Here is a 7,625-nt window from a genome sequence, read left to right as displayed (position 1 = left end):
ACAAGCTGAGGGAGGATAGGTTTAGGTTAGATATTAGGAAGAACTACTTCACTGTAAGGGTGGCCAGAGCTTGGAATAGGCTTCCCAGAGAGGTGGTGCTCTCACCTTCCCTGGAAATCTTCAAGAGGAGACTGGATAGGCACCTGGCTGGGGTCTTATGACCCCTCCCACCCCCAGTGCTCCTTCCTGCCCATGGCAGGGGGTCAGACTCGATGATCTGTCTAGGTCCCTTCCGAGTCATTGATTCTGTGATTTTATGATTCTAGGTAGCTATACTGTGTGAAAATCAGGCAGTGAATGAGACCAGACTGTGAAGTGAAGAAATGAAAAAGGCTGTTGCTGGAAGCTCTCAGAAAAGAAGTGCTTTGCATATCTATTGTCTGATAAAAGGTGCGGATGCCAAAACAATGTATTATGAGGTGAGTTAGGGTGTGTACATACAGTGTGTTATTTACTCCACTGTAACTGCTCATGTGTTTGTGAAGTAGCTTGCCCCACTTTCACTGAGGAAGTGTTGGCTGAGTGGACACAGGCAATTGCCAAAGAATAGCTGCATGCAGAGCCATCCCTAGGGTACAGTGAATCATGGCAACCACCCTGGGCCCGTGCTTTGCGGGAGCCCCGTGGAGCTGGGTAGAGCGGCCACGGCCCCTCCCGCAGGGCCTGCCTGGAGCTGATGGTTCAGCCCTGTGCTGCTGAAAAAGCAGAGACCCTACCCTCTTTGCGGGGGTACCACAGCCCCGCGCAGTGTTAAAGGGGCCCCACACAGGCTGATTTGCCCTGGGCCCCGCACCTCTCTAGGGTCGATTCTGGCTGCATCCTGTAAGTACACATCCTAGCTCACAGTAATTTGTTCATGTATGTAACTTGTTCAGTTACACCTCAGGTGTTTGCTTTTCCATCCTCACTTGCAGTCTGCAAACCTAATCCTTCCCTATTTCATTCATACTCTTGATTGTACATCTACTTGGTTAACGTCTAATCTTTTGATCTATAATTAAGTAAAGTTTTGAGACTTCTTTTCTGCACCAATAATGAAATCTACCACATTTCCTTCTTTTCATTAGTTTTAACATGAGTTGTACAGCTAAATCTCCAAGTTCACTTTGAAAATCTGTGTGTGGGCATGCATGGATACATGTAATATGCACATCATAATATGCACATCGTAGTTATATTGCAGGTTTATATTGCACTGTGGAAAGAGTACAGTTAGTGATTACAGGAATCAGCATATAGAGATTTAGTCAGAGCTCCCCTGGATTGTCTGTGATGTAGGGGATCTACATATTAAGTACAAGTGAGAAATCAAGATTATCCTTGGCCATAACTTGTTGTTACTTCCCTATTACATTTATTTTTTCTGCATGGTATGTTTTCCTGTGAGCTCATGATCAAGTGATAAATCAAACAGTGATTACCTCATAATACATTGTGTGATTACTTCTGCTTGTATTGTGGAAATTCTTTAAGGTTTGTCCATACCTATTTGTGTTACTAATTACAATTTAAATATAGCATCCTTAAAATAGCAACCATACTTCTCTTAAACTTGAGAATTATATAAAAAAAAACTATGCTAAAAGAGCATTATGTTAAGAACAAGCACTCAAAATCCAAGAAATGCCAGAATGAATGCATTTTCATTATGATTCAGTCTATATTTACATCTTCACATAATATTTTTGCTCCATTTAGTCCGTAGGAAAAAGCTGCTTTGGGAATAAATCGGGCTTGAAAAAGACTCCTATCTGTAAGATCTTCACTGCATTTGTTGCAGAAGTTGGAAAACCTGTACTGAGGCTGGCACAGGATTGTTGGAATAGAAAGGAAGGTCTCATGGTTAAGACAGCAAATGCTACCTTAAAAAATGTATTTACCTGTCTGTGCCACAGAGCTCCTGTGTGATGCTTGGCAAGGCACTTAAAACAAACTTTAAAAGTTGTTATGCATTTGTGTGTGCCTCATTTTATGGATGTCTAACTTGAAACTCTGGGGTCTGATTTGCAGAAGTGCTGAGCACTTGCAGCCTCATCTGCAGTGACTTGGAATTCCATTCTGAACATAAGGAGTGCTGTAAGTACTAAATACTGGGAATATCGGATTGTTGGTGCCTCCGATTGGTCACCTGAAATCAGTGGATACTTCTCTGACCCTGTGCTTCTGTGCCTCAGATCCTCCCCTGTAAAATGGAGATACCACCCTATACATTAGAGGGGTGTTTTGAAAACAACTACCTTATTATTTGTGAAACAGTCAGATGATGTGATGGTGATTGCCATGGAAAAAACATATGAGAGAACTAATAAACTAATAATTTTGTCTTCAGAGCAGTTTAAATAGTATGCAGTAAATGAGGCCAATCACACCTTCAGCAATTAAACAAAATACTGAATACCTGTTCATAGAGCCAGCACCAGCTATCTGAATGAGTCCTAAAGCAAAAAAGTATGTCATTTAATATAAGCAGGCAAGGTTCTTTCGGTAGATGTGGTATCTTTTATTAGACCAACTAAATAGTTGGAAAAAGGTTATTTGTGAGCTTTCAGGCACAAACACACTTCATCAGGCATAGGGAGACTCTGCTGGTGTTACGTGTTTTCTAAGGTAGAAAAGAAGCTAATTTACAACATGCAGATCTGTGAAAATGCAAAGTGGAAGGCAATTAATATAAGGACTGTATGATAGCACGTATGCACAAGAGGGCTGAATAAAGATTGCTGGCATTTTCTAACTTTTGAATACTTGACTTTGCAACATTAATATTATTCTTTTAATGTACTGCCTTGTGTATGCAATTTCCTAGTTTTTTAAACAATTAAAACTGAACATGTAAACATTTTATCATGTGACCTCACATCAGTCAAACCTAATTAACAAGCAGAGCTGGAAAGAACCTTTAAGTCCATCACACAGACCTCTGGCACTTAAACTAAGAATGGAACAGCACCAGAGGAAGGTGTGTTTTGCTTGTGGATTTCCGAGAGATTTGCCAACAGCAAGGGAACAGTGGGATCCAGGGATCTGGGGGGTTCTTTGCCAGGCTCTGGATATGAATGTGTTTTAATGGGCACAGAACTGAAAACAGAGTCTTATAATAGAAGGCTCCAAGACCTACCTGTAAAAGACCATCATATACAAATTAACAGAAACCAACTGTATAACACAAGTTTTAAGTTAGGGAGAATCTTCCCTAATAGTTTATTTTAACATTTGCTTTTTCTTTGCAACCTCTGCCTTCTCTTTTTGAAAGAAATGTTTAGGTTTTTCACTCTGTAACAGGGGCCAGCAACCTTCAACAAGATGCAGGCTGGAATAGCCTGGCACCCATTTGATACAGGTCTGGGTGGCTTTGGCAGCACATCAGCAGTGGAGTCTGGGTCTGTGCCCAGGCAGCTGGGAGTATTGCCTGTACCACTACTTCCCCCAGTCTCTGGCCGTGACTCAGATGCTGCCTCCAGCTGATGGGGATCTGCAGTGGGTTTGGGCAGGTGGAAGCTGCGTCTTCACTGCCACTTCTCCCCATGCCCCTACTTTGCAGCTGCAGTGCAGCTCCCCACTGGTTTGAAGCTGTACCCATGCTTTAGCTGGGGCAGGGGCTGGGGGAAGTGGCAGTGGCAGCAGCAAAGACATAGCTTCCAGCTGCCCAGCCATACTGTAGCTCCCTGTCTTCTGGCCCCGGTGTGGGCACAGGAATGGGAATGGGCACAGGCACAGGCAAAGTCAAAGCCAAAGCCATCTGGGTCCATGGGCTGTATCCAGTCCCACAGGAGCACGGGGGGCTCCCCAGCATGCTCAGCAGCAGACCTGGAAGTGGACCAGAAGCACTTTCAGTCCACTTCTGAGTCCATGGGGGAGTGCATTGGGGTGCCTCCTGGGTCGGGAATGGCGGGGGAGGGACACCCAGGGTCCCTCCATGGCTGATCGCCGAGCCGGAGGGTGGGGGTGGGGGGACCCTCAGCATGCTCCCTGGCAGACCTAGAAGTGGACCGGAAGTACTTCTGGTCCACTTCTTGGTTTGCCGCTGAGCACGTGGATGGCCCCTCTGCATTCCCCAGCATCGTGGCGATCACAAGCTGCGCCTGCTACCTCAAGGTATATAGAAAAAACTTTTAAATCTGTTTGTATGTCCGAATCGCTGATTCTCCAAATCAGCATCAAATCTTCAGATTAGGATTTGGCCATATCGAATCAGGGACAGTAATCCAAATCAACAAATCAAATCACTGTCCCCAGTTTGGGTCGAATCCTAATCTGAATTGAATAGGGCCCGCTTTGCACACCCCAACTATGTTGTATGCCAACCTGTTGCTCTCCAGTAGGGTAGTGCTGTTTCACACAGCAGTAAGGCTGTAACAACAGCACTGATGATGCTGATTCTCCTGTGTAATCATGTCTCTCGGTAAGAGCTCTGGCAGTTCAAAGCACTGGCTCTGTCACGTGTCAAACTGACTGCATGAAGGCTTACAAATGCCCCTCCCTTTTACGCCAGGCTTGAGAGGAACTGATATGGGCTGGCCCTCAAGCTTCCTGCCTCCTTTCTTCAGGACTAGCCTGACAGGAGCCAGGTCAATACCTGTCTGCACTCAGCACTGTTTCACCAGCATTGCCTAAAGCTTGAATCCCAAATCACGATAAAGACTTTAAAGTATAATTTAAAATTCAGTCATAATGAAACAGAACAATAAAAGTCATTGTTTAACAGTTTCTCTCTCTCTTTTGATTTTTCCTCTTATGAATTCTCTTGATAAAACAGAATGACCAAATTAATGGTTAGCAAAGGGGGAGCGGGGGGAAAGGGGCTTTTTGTCTCCCAGCATGGAAGTATGTCACTGACGACTGCTGCACACCTTCACATCCCCTTCCTTTGAGCAGGAAAATGACAAATAGAATTAGTTAATGGATATACAGCTCCCCCCTTCCAGCTCTCTGTTTTGCTTGTCATTGGTGCTCCAGCAGCCACTTATCATCTCTGCCTCTCTTCAGGGTAGGTGACACCCTGGTGAAAGTAACTATGCATACTCTGCAGTACAGCTTACCCCACTGGCACAGCTGCACCATTGATAAGAAAACAAAAAACCAAAAATCAGATAAAACACTTGCAGTGTTGATATACCTCTGGAAACCCCTAGGATAAATGAAATTCCATTATGACTTCAGGAGTCTCATACATCAGGAAAACAATTTCTGCTGTCATCTAGAAGATAAGTATTTGATCCTGTAGCTCATCATTTCTGAGTTATGAAAAAACACTAATTAGGCTGTTGACTATAGGAACTACTAATAAGTTGAGAGCTTGATTGAAAAAGCAGAAAACTACTACAGCTCAAAACCGAATCCTACTGAAGTTTTCCTCAGTGTGAGTGCTGTTAATAGCTTTCTCTGTGAAGTCCTTCCACACTGTAACCGTATTTCCAAATATTTGTCTTTGGTGTTGGGGTAGTATCTCCCCAACTGCAATGGAGAGAATGCGCTAAACATCAAGGCTATAGGCTACGTATTACTAGCTTAATTCTCATGCTGTACCTAAGTTTCTGCTGACACTTGGAGGTTGCCATGACTGGTAGAACTGTAGCACTGAAGCTCCTCATTGACTTTTGCTCTGCCCTAGCACTGGTAGACAACAATTTTTCTTCTTAAACTCCTTTAGCTCAGAACTTTCCTCCTTCCTCCAGCAATACAACTGGCTGTGCATGTTTCAGCTCCAAATATACATGTTGTAGGATAATTCTAAAGATGTGTAATGCTGTAGACTATGTAAGTCTTTCAGTACAACTGATACAAGTTATCCTCTTTACTACATCTCAGTAATGCCTGGCTAACATCGAGTATCAGGGGAAATATACACCCACTCGGGAAGTTTAGAGAATTTAAAAAAGAAACAAGAGGAATTAGAAGAGAACAGCTAAATAATAAAGTGCGGGGAAATCCAGGTAAAAGGGCTTGTTCTCTTATTACCTGTTCATATTAAGGAGCAATCACCTCTATCACTAAAAAAATCTCAGTTGTGTGATATTGTCCATCCTTGCCAGCCTGAGGCATACCTATCAGAGACAAAAACCATCATCATTAGTATTGTTGCAGCAGTGCCAAAGAGCCTCCATCATACATTTTAATTCCCTTCTGGTAAAAAAGTGGTTTCTTTCTTAAAAGAGGATATTCAACCCAGTTAATGTGATGTATGAAAGATCTCCGCAGTAACCCCTTGTGCTGGGTTTACATTTGGATATTTTTAAAAACGTAGCCACAGCATGTCAAAGGGGTCTGGGACATTCGGAAGAAGAATATCTGAGTCCCGAGTAACTTATCTGGTCCTTGTAGCAAAAGGGACCACAGCAGCCATGCTCTGTCGAATTCCTGGATTTTCTTGCCTTCTGCAGTCCTTGCAGGCATGAACTATCAGTCTGCTGGCATCAGTTCTACCCAGCTCCTCCTTAGCCCCCCTTCCCTTCCCTGCCACCTGAAACCTAAAAGTAACTAAGACATCATTCTGCTTGTACTGTCTCTGTCTAGTTCCATCTCAATTTCTTGTCCCTGAACAATGGAAAGAGCTGATTTAGCCGGCTCTGGCTCTGCTGAAATACATTGTATCTCGTCTATTCTTTAAAGCATATTTCATCAATACAACTTTTATTAACATCAGACATATTTAAGCAATTACACAAGGAGAAAAAAGGCAGTAGGTTGGTCAGACCTCATCTGCTGCAAAAGAAATAAAATCGGGTAACTAGGCATGATGAGGTTTTAAACAGTCAGCATTTCTATTAGCCCAAAGCCTCTGAATTACTGAACTTTGTCTCCAATGGATACAAAAATGTCAACAAATTGCATAAAACATTTTGCACCAAGGCTTTTCCCCATGTTTTGACCAGTACTAATAATTAATTTAGTGTGGCCCTCTGGTGGCATCAGCCAGAACATAATTTTGCAGAGACTGGAAGAAATCGTTTGGAGTAGAATAGTACAGCCTAGCCTCTTTGCTATCAAAGAGCTCTCTTTCTTATTTCTTTTTCTCTGTGACTTTGTGCAGTCTCAGGAGAGCACAATCTTGACAGTGCTATATATATCTACACTATCAATTATTGTTATTAACTCAGACTGAACACACAGGTCAGAGACCATGCCTTCAAGTGTCAGGGGCACGTATGACTGATTATTAGCATAGGATAATCACCTGTTAATATATGCTAATTGCAGCTGCATGCCAAAATACTCGATGCAAAATACATCAGGCCAAAGTCATGAGAACGGAGTGGCCTGATTGCTTCCATTGGTGGTGGCCCTCCACAGCCTGTGTCCTCTCTCCCACCCACCTCTGCACAGACAGGGTCAGCTTTGTGGATGGTGTGGGGCACCTCCCAGCTGGACTCCTTCTCCCACAGCCGCGTTCTTCAGGGCTTGGCTCTAGCTCTTGTGCAGACAGGGACAGCAAGGCCAGTGGCCAGTGGAAGGCAACCTCTGCCTTTACGTTTTGGCTTGGATGACCTACGCGCAGCTAGCCGCCACCACAGGTATCCCACAGCCGAGCCCTTTTGCGTGCCCCTGCCTCCCTGGGCCTAACCCCCTCCACCCGACATCCTATAACGTGCCCACTGCTGGCCCGGCGCGGCGCGCATGGAAGCCTT

This window comes from Gavialis gangeticus, unplaced genomic scaffold (genome assembly GCF_001723915.1).
Source record: "Gavialis gangeticus isolate Ggan-Ray unplaced genomic scaffold, GavGan_comp1, whole genome shotgun sequence".
Taxonomy (NCBI): Eukaryota; Metazoa; Chordata; order Crocodylia; family Gavialidae; genus Gavialis; species Gavialis gangeticus.
The sequence above is the reverse complement of the archived record's forward strand: the minus strand, read 5'-3'. Positions refer to the sequence as shown.